The sequence below is a fragment of the Pezoporus flaviventris genome, unplaced genomic scaffold, assembly GCF_033815535.1.
Source record: "Pezoporus flaviventris isolate CSIRO_AGI_PZ_B2104156 unplaced genomic scaffold, CSIRO_AGI_Pfla_v1 ptg000016l, whole genome shotgun sequence".
In the NCBI taxonomy this organism is placed as follows: Eukaryota; Metazoa; Chordata; class Aves; order Psittaciformes; family Psittacidae; genus Pezoporus; species Pezoporus flaviventris.
The window spans coordinates 5,224,223-5,246,742 of NW_026892564.1; the positions used below are offsets into that span (position 1 = coordinate 5,224,223).

The following is a 22,520-nucleotide window of genomic DNA, read 5'->3' on the forward strand; positions in this document are numbered from 1 at the left end:
TAATAGAAGTTATTTAAAGAATTAGTGAGATATTCATTAAAATACAAATTCAAGGCAATTACTCTTTGAATTGTATTTGTCTGGAGCTTGTGTTGGGCTTGGTTTTGTGCAGTTCTAGAGTTATTTATACTCGCCTGTCAAAGTACCTTCTTTCTTCATATGAAAAATTTAAATAAGCGCAACACATTCCTGTGTTTAAAATGCAATATGCTCTTAACTCTTCTGCTAGGCTGTGATCAGATTATTCAGCATGTTGCATTATCAAACATATGTTAATGGAGAGGTTTTCACTGACAGACTCAGATCTGATGGTGTAAGGAAAAGCTTTTTCATGCATCTCCACATTAGGTCTAAAATGCAACTTCACAGAATGCAAATAAATGAAACAGTATTTACCTCTTCTGAAATATAATTTGCAGGAAACATAAACTAAAATTTTTGAAATAAAATGTGGATTAAGATAAATATGACTCCAGTTTCTTTATTTCTTTAATATGGAATGCATAAAACCAAATAAAATTAAAATGTAGGCATGTTTTCATTATACGGAAAAATAAAATTCACTGATGTGTTGTTTATTTGAATGTGAGGTTTTAACATTTCATTATCCTTTTCAAACACATGACTATATTTCAAATTAAATATACTTTTCAACTATTTTAATCTTTATTAAAATTGTTTACAAGATATAAATAATTTCAGCCACATCTCTGATGGACTGTCGAAGAAGCTTGTAGTCAGAAATGGACATTTGAAAACTGATGTAATAGCAGAGTACAAGGTGATCTTTAGAGTCTTAGTTGGCTTTTTTTTTTCTTATTTCTAAGAAAATTCAAGAAAATGAGGATAGAACAATGGGACAGGTAATGCTTGCAGAATAGTATAAAAATGCAAACAATTTCATTCAGATGAGGTTATTTGCATGCAAATTGATCAGACTGCAAGCTTATTTCATTACTATCCCAAGCCTGTGACTTGTCTCCCTTTTATAGGTGCCATTAAGTCTAATAAGATAATTGCCTTCATTGTATATTAATCATGTATGATCACTACATGGTTTCTGCATGATGGTGAATTGTTAATTGTTATGTTCTAACACAGTCTTAATTTTATCTGCTTGAAATAAGATACATGACAAGTCACAGCCTGGGATATTTTTTTCAATTTCTTCTAAATATTCTTCTTCCTTGTCTGTATATTTTTTTTTCAAACTGGATACTTAATTAATTATTAGCTGTAGGGTTTTTTGTTTGTTTGTTTTCAGCAACATTTAATTCATTTAACTATTTTAAATTAAAAATATTCTTCCATTCATACAGATTATATATTGTTTTTACAGTCAATCATCTGCTCTTCAATTCATAAGATGCAGATTTTTTTTTTTTTTTTTGCATTTCCCTATACCAAAGCCATCAGTTTTGCACAAATTACTGTATGTGTATCCCCTGAAGATGACCCTTAAGCTTTGGCATTTGGAATCACTCACAGTCCAAATTGTACTGGTGCAGAGACTCAAGGCTCAAAGGAAATCCAAGCTGTAAAAGCTTTCCTAACAGCTTTCATGCAGTCTTGTCATGAATAGTGAAAGAAAATAGAGTATAAGAATAGGAGAACCATACAGGGCTCATATACAAGGTTTTCAGTCTCTCAGAACCCTCTCAAGTCCTGTCCAGTCTACCAGAGAACAGAAGGGACAGGGAGAAGGTAACAAGATATCAGCTCATTAGTAGTAAGAAAAAAATAAACAAAAGGTATATTGAAAGTCCATGAGGCCATGATTTCCTCAGGCTGCGGATGGCACAGGAACTTCCCTGTGAAAGGGTATGAAGTCGTTAAGGCAGAGTGTGTGCCAGTAAAAACAGCATGGGAAGAGTGTGCACAGGTGCTGAAGGCATTTGTCCTCAAGTCCCAGGCAATGATGAGCTTCGTTGATTATTGGCAGTGGACAGGGAGTGAAGGAGCAGGAAATGGGCAAAGATAATTTCATTACTCTCAGTAAATAGTGTCAGGTGCCTCTTTGTGCTAGCTTTCTTTTGCAGATGACTGGTAAGGCTCTTTGTCAGGGCTCTTACAGTGCAAGCATAATAGTTTATTGAATCTCTGCAGTCAGAGTGAGCCCTTCATGTTAAGGGCAATAATGCTTAAATAACTAGAGTCATTTAACCTTTCAGATACAATAAGTCAACATCTTCAAAGGAAGGAAGAGGATTTTCCTACTTCATTCTGGACATACCTGACTGTTGGATACCTATGGCTCAGAACTCGGTCTGGAGGTACTGACCATTAGGGTAGAGAAGTTTAATGTTATGTTCTCTTTTTTGTGCTGATACATTTCCTTTGTTTTATATATCATGTAAGTGCTGTTTGCTAGGAATTTCCAAGATAAGTGGTTAATTTTTTCTCACATTCCTAGCAGATGAGACAGTTTATCAAATGTGAGCGATGCACTTAATTGTTAGGTCATGTCTATTAATGTCTTAGATGCTGCCATTAACTATATTTTAAAAGGTTTAAAGTTCAAAAGTATACCAAGCTAATTTATTCTTTTTTTAGACTTATTTCTACAGAAGAAATCCAGATCTACATGATAATAAGGGAAACAAACCAAAACCATGGGTCCCTATCATCATTTATCTAAGGAAGCAGGTTTATTGGGGTCAGATACAGACTAGCAGATCTGTAGGTAGATTTTCAGATTTGCAGAGTTTATACATAGAGCAAGAGTTATCTATTTATCTCAAGAGGATTAGATTGTCAATTTTTTACTACCATTGAGATATTTTCTATTAACAGTTTTCCCTGGGAAAATGTCCCCTGGATGTTCTAACTAGAAATGTAATGGGTCTGGTTACAAATACATTTTTAATTTTGCTAATAAACATACATCTTAATAAGATATCAGTGAAATGATGTTATAAACTGATGGAAATATATTTTTCTGTTAGATTTTTATTCATCAAGCAGTGTTTTATTACACTTGTTAATAACATAAGAGAATACATTTCTAGAGTAAAATCTAATGCTAATTTTTATTCATAATATTTAAATTAATATTAAGCCAGACAATAAAAATATGAGTGAAAATTATTACACTAATGTGAATACTTTCTAAGGGGAGACATCATGATGGATTGCAATGTAATGTCTGCCTGAAATGCTAAAAATCACTAATAACATAAAGTTCAATAATCTTATATAGCAATATATAACAAAGGGCACTCTATATCAGCTTTGAATTAATATTTCCACAGAAAAATGTTATAACTTTCTTAGCTTTTTTTTCCATTGTTCTCTTTGATATTTCTTGTAAATTTCCCTTGGATACTAAATTCAAAGACTTCCTTGAACTTACTCTACATATACTGAAATACAGCTTTTTCACATTTATAAATGTATGCAAGTCTTTGAGAAACGTTCCCTTAGGTTTATTGAACTGAAAATAGTTCATTAACTTGAAGCCACCTATTTTCCACAGTGGTTATAAAGAGATACTTTCACTACTGTTAAAAATATGTCAGATTTCTGAAACTGATTTTTTAATTCCCAATTCATGTTTGTTCTGCCTGTTACTGTATAGGTTGCATTTATTTTAAAACGTTATTGTCCTGCTTTCAAACCCACACCCCCATCTCCCCCCCCATGGAGCAAGCTGATATCTGTTCTTTAAACCATAAAAAATAACTTTCTTTCACTCGTTATAGAATTAGAATTTCACTTTTTTTTTTTTCTGCCATGTGAGTGAGGGTGTTTTTCTGATTTGTGCCCCTCTCCTAATCTTTATTAAGTGTCCCTGGACAGTCTTTAAAACTACTGTGTAAAATAATACTTGAGATTTTGATAATTCAATATGCAAATTGGTAAGGTGCAAGAAATAAGGTTTCTATTTCTTCTGTTGAAATATTATTTCTCAGTCTAATAAAATTTGTGTTTGTTTTTTTATTTGGTTTGGGGTTTTTAATATAGTCAATTTTCATATTATCGTCCTATTACTCCGGTTATGCATTCAGACAGTTACTCACAGTTAAACTAAATTATGCAGGTTTTACAGTTTATGATTTCCTTATTATCAGGAGTACTTTTACCTATCAATCATTTGAAAATAATGTTCTCACTTTTTGTACCAAACAGACTCAGTTTAAAGAAACATTTTGTCCTCAGAATCAGCAAATATCACAGAATCATAGATTCATAGAATCATTAGGTTTGGAAAGGACCTTAAGATCGTCTAGTTCCAACCCCCCTGCTATGGGCATGGACACCTTACGCTAAATCATACCACCCAAGGCCTCGTCCAAGCTGGTCTTGAACACTGCCAGGGATGGAGCATTCGCAGGCTCCCTGGGCAACCTATTCCAGTGCCTCACCACCCTAACAGGAAAGAATTTCCTTCTTATATCCAACCTAAACTTCCCCTGTTTAAGTTTTAACCTGTTACCCCTTGTCCTATCACTACAGTCTCTAATGAAGAGTCCCTTCCCAACATCCCTATAGGCCCCCTTCAGATACTGGAAGGCTACTATGAGATTTCCACACAGCCTTCTCTTCTCCAGGCTGAACAGCCCCAACTTCCTCAGCCTGTCTTCATACGGAAGGTGCTCCAGTCCCCTGATCATCCTCGTGGCCCTTCTCTGGACTTGTTCCAACAGTTCCATGTCCTTTTTATGTTGATTGATTCCTTTCTCATTTTCAGATATTGTAATACCCTTATCCAAACATTTCTTTTCCTGACATTTCAGTCTTTCTTATAGTTCAGAATCTTCAAGAAACACTCCAGGAAAACCTGAATAATCAGCCTGAAGTCGCTGTGGTTCTGGAGTGGCCAAGTGGCTTGAGATGCAACTTGCTATCGACAAAATGTCTTATGTGTTTGCTGACCTGTACCAACAGCTCAGCTGGTGGCCTGTGGCTATGAATAAGCTCTATATGCTAAGAACACATTCTTGCATGTTCAAGAAATACGAAGTCCTTAGATCAAGCAATATGCATTCCTGCAAGCTCTCTGAAAAGTTAATCTTTGAACTCAAAAGTAAACTGGCAGGTAGAGTTGGACAGGGAGTTGAAACATGGAATATTTAAAGCATAAAATGTACCAGGGACCTGCCATGTGCTTTTGAAGCATTGCATAGCCATCACAGCCTCACAAAACACCTGGGATGTAGATGTTTTAGGTTAATGAATTCACACTGTTTTATAGGACAGAAAAGACTGTGAGGCATGAAATAGGACCAAGTTTCATGATGAATGATACTGTATTATCAGCAGTTATTGTTTTGACACTATCACGGAAGAAATCATCTATCTAAACATAAGAGCAAAATGACAAAGTATTGAACATAAATGCTCCTTCTGGAAGAACAGAAAATGAAATAAGATATTTTATGAAGAGAAGTTGAAATGCAATATAATTTACAAAGAACATTAACAAATAACATGTTAACAGTCAGACTGAAACATCAAAATAACAGTGAGTGCCAAAAATGTGGATGTATTAAAAGAATTTGCATTGAAAACAATTATAATTATTAAGATAATGAAACAACAAAGAAGAAGATTAATTAAAGAGATACAAACAGACAGCTGTAAAGAGAACTATGTTTCACATATGTGTGAAAGGAGCATCAAATGTCAAATTGGAGCTGAGCTAAGGTCCCAAGCACCATGGGTGGAATATATAAAAACTGTGAAAGGATCAATGCAGTTACAATACCGTGCCCCACTTGGCATGCATTTGCAGCCACAGTATCCCTGGAGTTTTAAGCTTTATGGCCCTGTGAACACTAACCCTAACCCTAATTTAAAGGTATTTTATAGCTTAGATCATGCCCCAGCACCATTTGTGGGTGAAATGAAAATGATGTGAAAGGAGGAAAGTTGTTGCAGTGCCAGGCTACACTAGGCAGGACATTTACAAACCCACTGTCTAAGGAACTCTGGGTTTTATGAATCTCTAAAAAAGAAGAAATGTCATTGCAGTGCCGTGCTCCATTTGGCATGCCTTATGCATCCTAAACGTCTCTGGAGCTGTAGCTTTATGACAGTCTGAACCCTAACACTAACCCTAATCTGAACAGCACCACACAGATAAATTTAAAGTCCCAAGTACCATGGGAGGTCCAGATGAGAAAGGTGTGGAAAGAACCAATGTTGTTGCAGAGCCATGCTATTCTTGGAATGTTTCCTACAGAGCAAAGTGTCTCTGGAGCTGTTGACTTTATGACAGTCTGATGCCTAAACCTAACCCTAATCAAGATGGCACTTTGGAACTGAGTTTACAGTCACAAGCACTATGGCTGGTCCAGATGAATGTGCAAAGCTTAAAAGAGGTACACTAACATGCCCACCTAATAATGCCATTTGCAGCCCCAGAGTCTCTGGAGTTATAGCATTCTGAACCATAACGCTAGAGATGATCTAAATGGTGATGAGTTTAAAGTCCCAAGCAGAATGGTGGCTCCAGATGAAAAAGTTGTGGAAAGATTAATAGTGGCACACTGCCAGGCTCTCCTTCTAATGATCTTTTCTGCCCCAGTGTTGGAGCTGTAGCTATTATGGATATCTGAACAGTGTGCATAACCCAACACCCTAACCCTGAGAAGACCACCTCGCGGCTGATGCTAATGTGCCAAGAATGATGGATGGCCCTGATGAGAATAGTATGGAAAGTAGCAATGTTATTGCAGCGTTATTCTCCTCTTGGCATGCCTTTTGCAGCACAAATGTCTCCAGAGCTGTATACTTTATGACAGTCTGAAAACTACCCCTGACGCTAACCCTAATCTAAATGAAACCTTGGAGCTCAGTTTACAGTCCCAAGCACCATGGCTGGTCCAAAAGAAAAAGATGTCGAAAGATTAATAGTGGTACACTGCCATGCTCTCCTTACGTAGTTTTTAACAGGCCCAGTGTCCCTGGAGATGTAGGCATTATAGATCTCTGAACAGTAACGCTTACCCTAATCTAAATGGCATGTTGGACCTAAATTTAAGGTCCTAATCACCATGGTTGTCCCATATGAGAAAGGTGTGGAACAAGCAATGTCTTTACAGTGATGTGCTCCTCTTGGCATTTCTTTTTCAGCCAAGTAGCCTTTATGACAGTCTGAACCATAACCCTAACCCTAACCCAAATCTAAATGGCACCTTAGAGCAGAGTTTACAGTCCCAAGAACCATGGTTGCTCTAGATGAAAAAGGTGTTGAAAGATTAATAGTAGTACATTGCCATGCTCTACTTATAAAGTGTTTAGCAGACCCAGTGTTCCTGGAGATGTAGCATTATAGATATCTGAACAGTAACCCCTACCCTAATCTAAATGGCACCTTGGAGCTTAGTTTAGAGTCCTAAACACCATGGCTGTCCCAGATGAGAAAGGTGTGGAACAAGCAATGTCTTTGCTGCACCATGCACCACTCGACATTCCTTGTTCAGCCCAAGTGTCCTTGGAGCTGTAGCCTTTATGACAGTTGGAACTGTAACCCTAATCCTAACCCTAACCATAAGCTCAACGGCACCTTGGAGCTGAGTTTACAGTCCCAAGCACCACAGCTGCTTCAGATGAAAGAAGTGATGAAACATTAATAGTGGTACACTTCCATGCTCTCCTTATGTTATTATTAACAGGCCTAGTGTCTCTGGAGATGTAGGCATTATAGATCTCTAAACAGAAACCCTTACCCGAATCTAAATGGCCCATTGGACCTGAGTTTATAGTCCTAATAACCATGGCTGTCCCATATGAGAAAGCTGTGCACAAAGCAATGTCTTTACAGTGCCACGCTCCATTAGGCATGACTTTTGTAACCCAAGTGTCCTTGGGTACGTAGGATTTATGAGTGCCTGATCCCTAGCCTAACCCTAACCCTAATATAAATGGCACCTCGCAGACGAGTTTCAAGTCCCAGGCAGAATGGCTGGTACAGATGAAAATGTTGTAGAAATAATAATAGTAGTACACTGCCAGGCTCTCCTTGTAATGATTACTGCTGCCCCAGTGTTGCAGCTGTAGCTATTAGGGATCTCTGTACAGTATGCATAACCCAATACATTAACCAGAAGAGCACCTGGCAGTTAACAGTAATGTCCCAAGAATGATGGCTGGTCCAGGCAAGTAAGTTATGCTAAGAAGAAATGTTGTTGCAGTGCCGTGCTAAATTAAGCATGAATTTTGCAGCCCAAATGTCCCTGAAGCTGTACCCTTTATGACTGTCTGAACCATAAACATAACCCTAACCCTAACCCTAGTGGTAATCATAATTTCAATGGCAACTTGGAACTAAGTTTAGAGTCCCAAGCACCATGGCAGCTCCAGATGAAAGACATGCTGAAAGATTAATAGTGGTACACTTCCATGTTCCACTTTTGTTGTGTTTAGCAGGCCCAGTGTCTCTGGAGATGTAGGCAGACCAAGCAATGTCTTTGCAGTGCCATGCTACACTCGGCATGAATTTTGCAACCCAAATGTCCCTGTCTATGTAGGGTTTATGAGTGCCTGAAACTTAACTCTAAGCCTAACCCTAACACTAATCCTAATGTAAATATCACCTTGGAGCTGAGTTTCAACTCCCATGAAGAATGGCTGGTCCAGATGAAAATGTATAAAGAATAATAGTAGCATACTGTCAGGATCTCCTTGTAATGATCTTTGCTGTCCCGGTGTTGGAGCTGTAGCTATTATTGATCTCTGAACAGTTTGCATAACACAACAACCTAACCCTAACCAGAAGAACACCTGGCAGCTGATGCTAATGTACCAAGAACCATGTATGGCCCTGATGAGAATGGTGTGGAAAGTAGCAATGTTGTTGCAGTGCCATTCTCCTCTTGGCATTCATTATGCATTCCCAGTGTCTCTGGAGCTGTAGGCTTTATGATGGTCTGAACCCTAACCCTAACCCTAATCTAAATGGCACCTTGGAGCTTAGTTTAGGGTCCTAATCACCATGGCTGCTCCAAATTAAAAAGGTGTTGAAAGATTATAAGTAGTACATTGCAATGTTCATCTTATACTTTGTTTAGCAGGCTCAGTGTTCCAGGAGGCACAGGCATTATAGACCTCTTCACTATAACCCTTACCTTAAACTAAATGGCACGTTGGACCTAAGTTTAATGTCCCAATTGCCATGGCTGGCCCAGATGAGAAAGGTGTGGAACAAGCAATGTCTTTGCAGTGCCGTGCTCCATTAGGCATGACTTTTGCAGCCCATATGACCCTGGAGATGCAGCCTTTGTTACAGACTGAACGGTAACCCTAACCATAACCCTAACTGTAATCTAAATGGCAACTTGGAGTTTAGTTTTCCTAATCATGATGGCTGGCCCAGATGAGAAAGGTGTGGATTAAGAAATGTCTTTGCTGTGCCATGCTCCACTAGGCATAACTTTTGCAACCCAGGTATCCTTGGCTATGTAGGCTTTATGAGTGCCTGAACCCTAACCCTAACCCTGACCCTAATATAAATGGCACCTTGCAGCTGAGTTTCAAGTCCCAAGAAGAATGGCTGCTCCAGATGAAAAAGTTGAGGAAAAATTAATAGTAGAACACTGCCAGGTTCTCCTTGCAATGATCTTTGCTGCCCCGGAGTTGGAGCTGTAGCTATTATGGGTCTCTGAACAATATTCATACTCAACGCCCTAACCCTATTCAGAAGAACAGCTGTCAGTTGATGCTAATGTCCCAAGAGCGATGGATGGCCCAGATGAGAAAGGTGTGGAAGGAAGCAATGTTGTTGCAGTGCCCTTCTCCTCTTGGCATGCCTTTTGCAGCCCCAGTGTCTCTGGAGCTGTAGCATTTATGACGGTCTGAACCTTAACCCTAATCTAAATGGCACCTTGGAGCTTAGTTTAGGGTCCTAATCACCATGGCTGCTCCAGATTAAAAAGGTGTTGGAAGATTATAAGTAGTACATTGCCATGTTGTTCTTATATATTGTTTAGCAGGCCAGGGTTCCAGGAGATGCAGGCATTATAGTCCTCTTACTGTAACCATTACCTTAGATGAAATGGCACGTTGGACCTAAGTTTAATGTCCCAATTACCACGGCTGGCCCAGATGAGAAAAGTGTGGATTAAGAAATGTCTTTGCAGTGCCGTTCTCCATTAGGCATGACTTTTGCAACCCAGGTGTCCCTGTCTGTGTAGGCTTTATGAGTGCCTGAACCCTAACCCTAACCCAGACCCTTATCTAAATGGCACCTTGCAGCTGATTTTCAAGTCCCAAGAAGAATGGCTGGTCCAGATGAAAAAGTTATGGAAAGATTGATAGTAGAATACTGTGAGCTCTCCTTGCAATGATCTTTGCTGCCCCGATGTTGCACCTGTAGCCATTATGGGTCTCTGAACAACATTCATAACCCAACACCCTAACCCTAATCAGCTGGCAGTTGATGCTTATGTCCCAAGAGCGATGGACGGCTCAGATGAGAAAGGTGTGGAACAAGCAATGTCTTTGCAGTGCCGTGCTCCATTAGGCATGACTTTTGCAGCCCATATGACCCTGGAGATGCAGCCTTTGTTACAGACTGAACGGTAACCCTAACCATAACCCTAACTGTAATCTAAATGGCAACTTGGAGTTTAGTTTTCCTAATCATGATGGCTGGCCCAGATGAGAAAGGTGTGGATTAAGAAATGTCTTTGCTGTGCCGTGCTCCACTAGGCATGACTTTTGCAACCCAGGTATCCTTGGATATGTAGGTTTTATGAGTGCCTGAACCCTAACCCTAACCCTGACCCTAATATAAATGGCACCTTGCAGCTGCGTTTCAAGTCCCAGGAAAAATGACTGCTCCAGATGAAGGACTTGTGGACAAATTAATAGTAGTACACTGCCAGGCTCTCCTTGCAATGATCTTTGCTGCCCCGGAGTTGGAGCTGTAGCTATTATGGGTCTCTGAACAATATTCATAACCCAACACCCTAACCCTATTCAGAAGAACAGCTGTCAGTTGATGCTAATGTCCCAAGAGCGATGGATGGCCCGGATGAGAAAGGTGTGGAAGAAAGAAGCAGTGTTGTTGCAGTGCCATGATTCTCTTGGCATTGAATTTGCAGCCCCAATGTCTCCGGAGCTGTAGCTTTTATGACAGTCTGAACCATAACCCTAACCCTAACCCGAAATTAATAACACCTTGGAGCTCAGTTCACAGTCCAAGAACCATGCCTGGTGCAGGTGAAAATGGTGTTGAAAGATTTATAGTGGTACACTGCCATGCTCTCCTTATGTTGTGTTTGGCAGGCCAGTGTCTCTGGAGATGTAGACATTATAGATCTCTGCACCGTAACCCATACCCAAATCTAAATGGCATGTTCGACCTAATTTTAAAGTCCCAATCACCATGGCTGGCCCAGATGAGAAAGGGGTGGAACAAGGAATGTCTTTGCACTGCCGTGCTCCATTAGGCATGACTTTTGCAGCCCAAATGTCCCTGGAGCTGTAGCCTTTATTACAGAACGAACGGTAACCCTAAGCATAACCCTAACTGTAATCTAAATGGCAACTTGGCGTTTAGTTTAGGGTCCTAATCACCATGGCTGGCCCAGATGAGAAATGTGTAGATTAAGAAATGTCTTTGCAGTGGCGTGCTCCATTAGGCATGTCTTTTGCAACCCAGGTATCCCTGGCTGTGTAGGTTTTATGAGTGCCTGAACCCTATCCCTAACCCTAACCCTAATCTAAATTGCACCTTGGAGCTGAGTTTACATTCCCAATCAGAATGGCTGGTCCAGATGACTAAGGCATTGAAAGATCAATGGTGGTGCACGGCCATACTCTCCTTATATTGTGTTTAGCAGACTCAGTGTCTCTGGAGATGTAGGCATTATAGATCTCTGAACATTAACCCTTACCCTAATCTAAATGGCATGTTGGATCTAAGTTTAAAGTCCTAATCACCATGGCTGGCGTACATGAGAAAGGTGTGGAATAAGCAATGTCTTTGCCGTGCCATACTCCACTCGACATGACTTTTGCAAGCCAAGTACAACTGGAGCTGTAGGCTTTATGAGTGCCTGAACGCTACCCCTTTTACCCTAACACTAACCCCAATCTCAATGGCACCTTGGAGCTGAGTTTAAAGTCCCAAGCAGCATGGCTAGTCCAGATGACAAAGGTGTTTAAAGATTAATAGTGGTACATTGCCATGCTCTCCTCATATTGTGTTTATCAGGCCCAATGTCCCTGGAGATATAGGCATTATAGACCTGTGAACTGTAACCCTTACCCTCATCCAAATGGCATGTTGGACCTAAATTTGGCGTTCTAATCAGTATGGCTGGCCCAGATGAGAAAGCAGCTTAACATGCAATGTCATTGCAGTGCTGTGCTCCACTAAGCATGACTTTTGCATCCTTAGTATCCATGGAGCTGTAGGCTTTATGACAGTCTGAGCCTTAACCCTAGCCTTATCCCTAATCTAAATGGCATCTTGGAGCTGAGTTTAAAGTCCCAAGCAGAATAGCTTGTCCAGATGAAAAAGTTGTGGAAATTTTAATAGTAGTACCCTGCCAAGTTCTCCTTGTAAAGATCTTTGCTTCTCCAGTATTGGAGCTGTAGTTATTACGGGTCCATGAACACTATGTATAATCCAACAGCCTAACAGTAATCAGGATAATATGTTGGACTTGATGCTATTGTCCCAGGAGCGATGGCTGCCCCAGGTGAGAAATGTTTTGAAATAAAGAATGTTGTTGTATTACAATGCTCTCCTTGGCATGCCTTTTGCAGCCCCAGTGTCTCTGGAGTTGTAGGACTTATAACTTCTGAACACTAACCCTAACCTTGACCTAAATGGCACTTCGGAACTAAATTTAAATTCCCAAGTACAATGTGAGGTCCATATGAGAAAAGGGTAGAATGAAGCAGTCTTGTTGCAGTGCCAGGCTTACCTTTGCATGTCTTTTGCAGTCCCAGTGTCTCTGGATCTGTAGCATTCCTAAACCTAGGAATGTTTGAATCCTAACCCTAAACCTAATCTAAATGACACCTTGGAGCTACATTTAAAGTCCCAGTTACAGTGTTAGGTCCTGATGGGAAAGGTATGGCAAGACTAATGTAGTTGCAGTGTCATGTTCCATTTTACATGTCTTTTGCAGCCCCAGTGTCCCTGGAGATGTAGGCTTCATGACTGCCTGAACTGTAACCCTAACCGTAAACCTCACCCTAACACAAACACTAACTTTAATCCTAATGTCACCTTTTATCTAAGTTTATAGTCCAAAGTACCATGGCTGGTCCAGATGAAATACATGTGGAAAGATTAATAGTAGTACACTACCATGCCTCCTTATAATATATTTTGCAGCCACAGTGTCCCTGAAAATGTGGGCTTCATGATTGTCTGAGCCCTAACCCTAACTCTAATCCTAACCATAGCACTAAGCCTAACCCTTACTCTAACCATATCCCTAAACCTAATCTTAATGTCATTTTGGAGCTGAGTTTAATGTCCCAAGCACCATGGTTGGCCCCCATAAGAAAGTGGTGGGAAGACTAATCATGGTAAACTGCCATGCTCTTTGTAATGTCTTTTGCCTCTCCAGTTTTGGAGCTGTAGGTATTAAGGATCTCTGAATACTAACTATAACCCTAGACCCCAGACTTAATCTGAGTGTCACCTTGAAACTGAGGCTAAGGTCCCAGGAACCATGGCTGGACCTGATGAGAAGGTTGTAGAACAATTAATGGTGGTACAATGCCATGCTCTCCTTATAAATATATTTTGCTTTCCTCATGTCTGTGAAGCTACAGACTTTATGGGTCTCTGTCGTGGTTTAAACCCAGTCAGGTAACTCGTTAACTCACCCCTCCCCCCCTTCTTTCCCTCCCCCTACTCCCGGAGGGACGGAGAGGAGAATCGGAAAGAATGCAACTCCCACGGGTTGAGATAAGAACAGTTTAGTAACTAAGGTATAACACAAACCACTACTGCTACCACCAATAATAACAGTGATAAAGGAAATAACAAGGGAAGAGAATACAACACCTCAGCACCAGCTGACCTATAACTCGCCCCCCAAGCCCAACCAAGCTCCGACCGATACCTCCTCCAACCCTGCAGTCTCCCAGCCCTTCCGGCTAACTCCCAGTTACATCCTGGGCATGACGTGCTGTGGTATGGAATACCTCTTTGGTCAGTTTGGGTCAGGTGTCCTGTCTCTGCTTCCTCCTGGCTTCCCCTCCCCCCTGGCAGAGCATGAGGCTCACAAAGTCCTTGGCCAAACCAAAACATCGCTATCAGCTCTGTTCCCAGGCCGAAAGTCAAAACACAGCACTGCATCAGCTACCAAGAAGGGGAAAAATGACTGCTACTGCTGAACCCAGGACAGTCTCTCACTGTAATCCCAAACTTAATCCTAAACTAAATGGCACCTTGGATCTGAGGAATCTAAGGTACATAGCACCATGGGTTACCCAGATTTGAAAGACATGGAAGGAGCAATACTCCACTCCATGCCATACTCCACTTGACTGTCTGTTTCCAGAGCACAGTTTCCCTGGAGCTGAAGGCCTTATAGCTCTCTTTCCCTAAGTGTAACGCTAGCACCAATCTAAGTGGTGAGTTGGAGCTGAGAATATGTTTTCAAGCCCCATGGCTGGCCAAAATGAGAAAGGCTTGGAATGAGCAGTGTTGTTGCAGTGCCATGCTCCCCTTGTCATGTCTTTTGCATACAGGGTAAATAATTCTGTAGCACATTACAGAATGATTGGTGTGTGCAAGTCTATTATATTTACAACCATAGTGTTGAAGTATTTTAGCACAAATTCTGTTGCCACGATGAAATATTTAGATAGAGTGATGGCACTTGTTATACATCATTGGACTAGCAGCTATTAGTATTATATAATACATCATTGATGTGACAGCTTTGAGAGGATATGTAATATATAACCAGAATAGTCTCATTTGGACATCAATGTATGGTATTTACTGGTATTAATAATGTAGTGGTTTTAGTTTCATACAGCAAACAGACATAATTCTGATTCTAAACAGCAGTGACATTCCTATAAGTAGTGCCACAGCAGCTTCTACCATTCAGTGACTTTTGTGATAAGAAATGGCTCTCAGACTAGACTCTATGTATATTGATTACTCCCACTTACTCTACTACAGGAGTAAAAAAGAAACACACCACCACCATAACCCCTTATAAAATGAAACCAAATAAAACCTTAATAGAAAGTGGTCAGTCATTCCGTCAGCAGAACAGTGTTGTGACACCGTATGAATTATTCTGTAGGTAAAAATGATCAGTGAGGGCAAAATGGACAGCTTTGAAATATAAAAACACCTTGATGGCATGGAAAACAACATTCAAGATGTTAAACATTCATTATTTAAACATGAAGTCATGAAAATAAGTCTCCAACATATACTCAAAGGATTGAAGAAGAAAACACTTTAGGGAAAAGGTTGCAATTTTTCCCATTAAAACTACATCTATTTTGTGGTATTGAAATTAAAACTGCCTTTTTTTTTTCTTTACTTTAACCATAACCACTGAAGTGTACTTGCCTCAGTTATCACTGAAATTTAAAATTTAAAATGATCTCTGTATTTGTTAGTTCAGCATTTCAACTATAGTGTCAAATCCTCACTGCATCTGAGAATCTTTACTACTCAGGTTTACCTCTTTAAAGGAGCATCAGGCTTAGAAAATCATAGAATCCTAGAATATCTCAAGTTTGAAGGGAACCATAAGGATTATCAAGTCCTCTTAGCAGGACTACCTAAAAACGAAATGTTTAAAAAAGACTAAGAAAACAGCTAACATCAAAGCCTAAGAAAATAGCCTTTGACTCTTTCACCAGAAATATTTCCTCAATTACTTCCTATGTAGTGTTATTTTCCTCCTTAAATCCATTATAAATTTCTCCCACGTACTGTCTACATTCTATTCTCAATCTTGATTTAAAACATAACTCATAGATGTCACTGTAGAAATTATCATATTCTAGAAGCATTTACGTAAGCAATTGCTGTGGTGGAATCCAATAGCAAGTCAAGACAATATACAACAAGCTTGCAGTAGTCCAGCACATCTCCAAAACGTTTAGTCAACAGACCTTCCAGGGAGTCCTCTGCCTCAAATACCTATTCCACCTTAATGCTGCTTCTACCTCCATGAGCTGTTCCAAAAAAACCCCACAAAAATAAAACCCAACAATATATTTTTTTGCCACTGTCTTTCAAGATATATCTGAAGGTAGATTTTGGTCCTATCAGCTTTATCTGAAGATTTTCACTGATTTCAGTAGATTTGTGTCATATTCCTTGGTTGGAGTGTAAAATTTTAAAACCAAAGAAATATTGAGCACTAAATATAAATGTTCTCCCTCTTAGTAAACAGGTTTCCTACTGAAGATGGCTTCAGCATTTGTTCCTTAGTTTCGTATGTTCTTGGATTAGACAGGGAAGGCAGCCATTTTGTTATGTACATGAATCCATTACCGAATGTTATGGCAAGTAATTCCTTGCTTGCCCAATAAACGGGTAATTTTATCAAGAAACACATAGTGCAATGCTCATGTTGCACCCTCTACTGACAATAGTTTCCTAACGGCTAGCAATTTTCCATCTCTGATTTCATACATAACGACTCTCTGCAAATCAGTTGTTTACAGATTTATACCTTCAACATTAAGCTTTACTTTCTGATAAGATGACCAAAGAAAATACCTTTAAAAACTCACATGAACAGTATTAGATGGTTTTGCATAATGTTTATGGAAAACTTTTCATGTTTTTTATACAATTTTTTAACCTTCAGCAATATCATGTTAAAAAGCATCATTCTTGAAAGACATGTAGGAAATTCTTTCCACATATGAATATGAATTTGGCAAAACATGAAAACTTAAGCATTATGTACATTTGTGCTAACCTTCCTTGTCCTTTTTCAGGACACTGAAATAAAATATACATTTCAATATTTTAATAAAATATAACAGTGATTCTTCTAATTAATCAGAAAAAAGTTCATTATAAACTCTGTTTTCTAAGTGTTCTTCATATTATCAGTTTGACCTGATAATAACCAAAATGATACAGATAAATAGATTCCAGATACCTAGATACACAGGTAACTTTTAATAAGTTTAGGTTAAGAACCAAACAATAAAATTTCTAAGAACTGTTATTTCTTGAACTAAGTATGATTTTTGAATCCTAGCTATTTTTAAGAAATGAAAGTTAATAGCCAGGGTGTTATTTTATTTCTATTTAATTTTAAGTTTTAGTGGTTGGGAGTGTGGTTTGGTTTTAGGTTTTTTTTGTTTGTTTCATTTTAGTTCTTTTTTCCCTAAAAAAGAATATGTGTAGGTTATATCTAAAAAAAAAAAAAAAAACAAACTAATTTTCCAACATAGAGTAAAATAGGCATACACCATTTTGACTTAAACTTGTCCCAGACACACATACACAAAGTCTTGCTTTGATTTTATTTTAATTGGTACACCTTATAATTTGTGGAGTACACCCAATTTTGAAAATCTGTCCCTTGGCCCATTGTAACATAGACATCCTTTAACTTAAGGTACTTGTGTATCTTATATTTATTACTTTAATACATAAAATTATAAATGCTCAAAGAAAGATGTGAGTCAAAATAAAGAGTCTGTATGGGCAGATAGACCTTTCTGAAACCTTGAGTTTCATGTACTGTCACATGTATTAACAAAAAGAAAGGCAAAAAAAATATTTAATTTCAAAGATTTTGAAAAATAGTATTAGGCTTTTAACCTATGATTATTTATAATAAAAAATATGTCCCATCTGACAGCAGGAGAAGTAAGACAAGATTAAAAAAAAAAACAGTACAGATTCAGCCCCTTGAAATGAGGAGTTCTACTTAGCTTTCCAAACTTGGAGTTTGCTCTAGAGTATTCATCTTACCATCCAGTTGCTCTTTCAGAAAATTGCAAGTCTTAATCTGCCAGCAGTATAAGGATATCTCAGATACCCCACCAAGTATTAAAAAGCAAAAAATACTTATTTTTTTTAGGAGGTGGACCATGCCAAATTTCTCCACACATGGGAACGTAGATTATAGGTAACCACCTCCACATAGATACCTGAATTTAAGCATTTTAGTTTCGGGTAGAAACCTGAATAATTTAAGAAGTCTAATGTAATGTAGCAGATAATTATATATTATAAAAAATTCTGTAATTTTTGTCTTATTATGCAAACCTATAAATGGTTTATAGAACGACAATTTGTGTATTAGCTCCTTTTGTTATAAAAATACATTAATTTCTTTCATTTCACTTTAGAGAGCTTCCCCACTAAATATAAAAATACTTTTTACTGTATTTTCAATATGAAATATATCCCGTCTAGCTGATAACACTAAGATATCTGCTGTATTTAAATTTCATTTAAATTCTCAAAAGTTAGCACAAGTGTAATTTCTGTACTCAAAGCTGTAAACACTATAAAAATACCATGAAAGACTTCAGAGCGAAATGGATGTTTCCTGGTTCTGGAGCACTCTTACAATGAATCAACTTCAACCCCCCTTAAATTCAATGAAAGAATTCCCAGTGGCTTCATTCAGCATTTGCTTAAACCTTGTTTCTGATAGAAAGATAGCATAGTAGGTGAAGAAAAAAGAAGAAAAGAAAAATCACTGTGCTTAATGGAAAACAGCAATCACTGTTACATAATTAACAGTTTATTTCAGCACCATCTCCCTGCTATTTCATAGTAATGAATGGGAGCTGCATTTATTATTATTTTTTAATGTATTGTTTTTTTTACAGAGTAACTAAAGAAATAGAGTTGAACAATGGGCTAGCTAGTAAATCATGAGGTATACTAGTTTAACAGTTTAATTATTGACACTCATGCCTTCTGTTGTAATATTTTACTAAAACATAGTTAATTACTATGTAAAAATTCATGGAATTTTGTTGAGAGCCAAAATAGTAAGTGTCCGTCAAAACTGCTTAAAATATAAGAATGCCTGTATGTTATTCTACAAGTTGTTAAATTCTAGTTTGGTCTATTCTTTTAATTCCTGTTTGCATTCGCATGCCACTTTCATCCTCATATATTTCAGCCACTGGACGTGTTTGATCTACCTCTCTTTTCAAATGGCATGCTACTGTTACCGTTCATGAAAAGTAATCCATTTTCACATCTGTTCAAATCACATATTACACACAACCCTGGTATCTGGGTCCTGTGAAAAGCTGCTTTCCTAGCACCCTTCTTTCCTGCTGCTCATCATTTCTTCCTTGGATATCAAAGCTACTCTCCTCTGAATACATTAGTCATTCATGTATAATGACATAAAAGCCTGCCAGCGCTTTAGAAAATGAGCCCTTTATTACACTTTCCTAACAATCATTAATATCTGCAACACTCATTAGTTTTTCTGATTTTCTTTTTCTAAAGGACAAATAGTGACTATTTGGCATGGGGTTTGCAGCTATTACTACTTTCATTAATGCAGTTGAAATGCCAGGAAACAGAACAATAGATTTCATCTGTGCCTGATAAGGAAAATTTCTAGGTTTTCAAATACCTCTTATCTGCTTTCACAGAACTCATAAACACTAATTAGAGCAAAAGTCTGGCTTCATGGTCACATAGATTTTTCCTGATCCATGTGTCTGAAAGAAAGCAAGGTTGCTTATATTCAAGTAATTTCCTTTATGTAAAATGTCACTAGAATTATTTTTCTTATTAAAAATAAAAAGATACAGCTACTAATCACAATGAACCTAACTCTTCTTCATAGGGTTGTAATCCTCTGGATTACAGAAAACCTTAAAGGTGTAGTCCATGCATGCTGAAGTACATTTTGAGTGAGGAGTAGGGGGATAGGGGGTGGAGAGGGTGGGGTGGCAAGCAAGGGTACTGTTTCAAGGCAATTTAATGGTTGATTCAAAATACAAATGTATATTCCCAAAGTAACTTGCTATCTTTTGGTCTAAGTATAGAAAGGAGAAGTAGGTAGGTCAGTGATTCAGATGCATTGTCTGAAAAAAACTTTTATATACTTTATGTACAATGAATACTTGTACTCATTGCACTCTGATTAATTCTTTGTAAATTTGCATTTAGTATGCAGTATCTGGGGTGGTTTTTTTATTAAATGTTGAGGTAATCTTAGAGTTGTACTATTCTTGGAAGGCAGGAAGTCAAAATTTCTACTGCGCAGGATCAGCTCAGATTTGTTGGGAAGAGCTCTGAAGCTACATATAAAGGAAATGTAATACAGTTCTTAAAAATACTTCCCAGAGCACTTGATATGCAGATGCTTTCCAGACAGCTTAAGCCTACAAGCAGGCGACCAGCACAGATTGCCTAGAAATTATATAAAAGGTCCTACTTTGACCTTTCCAGCAGTAGTAGTCAATATGACTGACTTCCAGGTAAGATTGTACTAACATGCCTGGAGGCAGGTCAACCTATACAGACAAAGGTCTATAAAAGTCTAAATTCACAGTGTTCATGCTCTAGAAAGAACCTAGTTCAGACTGCATCAAGAGAGAAAACGTATCTAAAGTAAATCTGTTAGCATTACATCTCTGTGGCTTGAGAGATCAATAGTCTCTACTGTCATTTATAATGTATAAGGGCATCAATGTACAACCATAACATTGTCAGTAATGTAAAACACAATTTAAATTTCTTTTAAAAATCTCAAAATATTAGAAAAAAATAGCAAAATAGGTTATTAGAAAGGACTGACACCGTCATATTATGAAGCGCTGGAACATGTGGTATAAGGTCTAAAAACTAAAACTTTAAAAATAATGTAACGATCAAGTTGACTGATACCATTATTCTTACAACTATCCTTCCCCCTTTCTCCACCGTGCTCTTGGCAGGGTGAGTGGGAGGAGAAAAGAAGTTAATGAGCATTTTCTAAGGGCAGTTCTATTCCACTCCCACTGCCTATGAAGATGGTTGTTGTCATATAAGGTAATAGACCTTGTAACCTCATATTGTTACAAGCCATTATATAGAAGAAAGATAAATATTTTCACTAGATAAATATCGAAACATATTTTCAATGTACTTTTAATTTATAGCTAATAGAAGCTGAATTTTTTTTTTTAATTATTATTTTACAAACGGCATTCCTTCATCTTGCATATAATTTTTTTTCTATATAAATCAATGATATATGTTTATAACCCCTGTCAGGCATCTTGCCTTGAAAAATATAATGCAATTTAAAGGAGGAGCCTCACAGGAGGCACGCAAAACTGCAACTGACATTTGTCTCGTGCAGTGAAAGCAGAGATTTTTCAATATCTCTGTTTCCCATAGCAACTCACTTGTTGACCCACTTTAAGAAAATTTTGTCCATTTTTGATTTCCAAAACTAAGTAAGAAAATAGTCATTACTGAGTCATAACTGAAGCATGATTCCAAAAAGGACTGACTGAATACAAAAAAGAACCTATTTTGAAAGATGAAAATATAATGGCCATATTAATGTCTTTAAAAAAATTATACTGTCTTCTGTTGTTGTAAGTAATTATCATGCAAGTCTTATATAAACATATATAGCTTTATCAATACATTTAAAATGAAAAAATATAGATTAAACTGACCATTAAGATGCTGTAACTATGTTACTGTGGCAAAATGTGCAACCATTAAAAAAGTTCATTTGATCTCCTAGATTTTTTTTCATTGCTACAGACAATTGACCCAATATACAATTATTCAGTTAGTCTTCCAATAAAATGAACAAACAAATCAGCTGAAAGCGTATTTCTGGGCATCTGGAAGAAATTTTCAACTCCCAATTAGCTGAAAAATTTAAAAAAAAAAAAATCAAAACATCATAAGACACTTTTTTGTAATGGCTTTGTCGCTTTCTCACCTTCCGTATATGCATATTTTTAGAGAGAGTTGCAGCATGAGTTTGAGCTATGAGTCTAGCCTATTCTTACTCTCAGCTGCAGTGCATAGGGCGCCTGATTTACATATCTGCCAAGACACAGGTTGGAGCTTGGTGGGCAGTATTATACTCCCTTTTGCCACATCCTGGACAATATCTCATGTGTTGGGAATTACCCTGTGGTGGAGGAACTTAACTACCGGTAGCAGAATCAATCCTACTCATATACTTGAGCTGAATGAGTATTGTGGCTCTATTCACAAATTAAATCTTTAGAGTTTAGTAACATATTGAGCAAACTCTTTGCCTGCAATAGAGTCAATGAATTTTATTTGCAGTAGTGTGTGTGGTATTTTTCCCTCTCCACTGGACAGAGAAAGGGTTATGGTTAGTGATTATGACAAGTGATTTTCCAGGAACCTTGATTACTGCTCTCAAAACACTTCCCTTGACAGATTTCCTTTACTGGATACTTTAGAAGTCGATAGATAGATTATTTTTTCAATTTTTTTTTTTTTTTTTTTTTTACTGTTTGTGGGTTTTTTCATGAATATAATGTAGAAATGTGAAAATGCAACCAAGCAACAAATTTGTCTTCCTACTGATACAAAGGCAGGTCATTTATGAACTACTAGAATCATCTTTCTACTTGCCACT

At 37.9% G+C, this 22,520-nt stretch overlaps 1 protein-coding gene across 6 annotated transcripts in view; it reads left to right on the forward strand.

Moving 5' to 3' along the window:
- MGAT4C (MGAT4 family member C) overlaps window positions 1-22,520 on the forward strand; it is a 393,664-nt gene that overhangs the window by 306,496 nt on the left and 64,648 nt on the right. For 4 of the 6 annotated variants that reach the window (XM_061454645.1, XM_061454643.1, XM_061454647.1 and 1 more), the window contains one exon: window positions 2,172-2,288. The exons of 1 other annotated variant lie outside the window; for it this stretch is intronic. The gene's annotated coding sequence lies outside the window, so the exon portion shown is untranslated. The remainder of the gene's footprint in view (window positions 1-2,171; window positions 2,289-22,520) is intronic. One more of the 6 variants, XM_061454644.1, reaches the window with a different exon arrangement.